Below are 1,166 nucleotides of genomic sequence, written 5' to 3'. Positions count from 1 at the left end.
AGAAGGAACTAGTCAAAGTATGCATCCAAGGTATGTTTGATGAATATAGGGTGCGTTTGGAAAACTTACCTCTTCCTACTTTTGCCACCTTAGTTGAAGCTGCACGACGGACTAATAATACGGTCCTTAGACAAAAAGCAGCTAATTGTTTCAATAGGAAGAGCACCTTAACTATGAATGCAATCCAAAGAGGAGGTAAGGAAAGAAGAGTACCTCAAGAAAATCTGAGGCCAAAGCGTGACAACTTTAAGAGAGGACAAGATGAAGAGATTGCTGCACCTCCTCCATTTTCAACTTCTCTTGACAAAGTAAGGGCACTTCTTCAAGAATGGATTAGAGACGGGCAAATAAATTTGCCTTATGTATCAAGACTTCCGACAGCAGAGGAGAAGTCCAATCCACACTATTGCGATTACCATCGCAAGGTGGGTCATCCATTTGCAGAATGCAGAAACATGCGTAAGATATTTCACAGAAGAACACAAACAGGAGAAGTCTTGATTGGAAATAACAAAATTCAAAATAATCCACTCCCTGTTCATCAAGACGCTAGAGGACATGTAAGTGCAGTGATTGGTATTCAGGAAGAACCTTCCCCACCTTCCAATCTAGAAAAAGATACATGTGCAGCTGATATGGTTACGTCGTCTATTGCTAACTCACTTATGAAGACACCTAGCTGCAGACACTTCTTTGATTAACTTGGCTTTTCAGATGAATCGAAAAAAAAGGTAGCCACAATGTTAGTACAGATAACAAGTTTACAGAATGGGGAATGTAGCTTAGTGGGACAACCTATGAAGAAGATGACAAGTGGATATGAGAATGCCATAGTATTCACAGAAGCAGATATGTGCACACCACATCCCTATCACAGTAAGCCACTCTATGTGGAAAGCAATGTCAATGAATACCCAGTGCGGAGGACATTCATTGATGATGGTTCCTCGATAAACCTCATGCCACTATCCACTCTGAAGGCTATGAATATAGACATAAGGAGTTTATGTCGTCCTATGACTGTCACTTCTTGGACCAACAAAGAAATTAAAACACTGTGACAAGTCATGGTGAGTTTCAAGATGGGACCTATTCAAGATCAGACTTGCTTCCATGTTATTGAAGCTGATGTGGCCTATCACCTCCTCATAGGAAGGAAGTTTCTT

The sequence above is a fragment of the Theobroma umbraticum genome, unplaced genomic scaffold, assembly GCF_002168275.2.
Source record: "Theobroma umbraticum cultivar Fairchild unplaced genomic scaffold, ASM216827v3 scaffold_86.0, whole genome shotgun sequence".
NCBI lineage: Eukaryota > Viridiplantae > Streptophyta > Magnoliopsida > Malvales > Malvaceae > Theobroma > Theobroma umbraticum.
Note: the sequence above shows the minus strand (reverse complement) of the source record.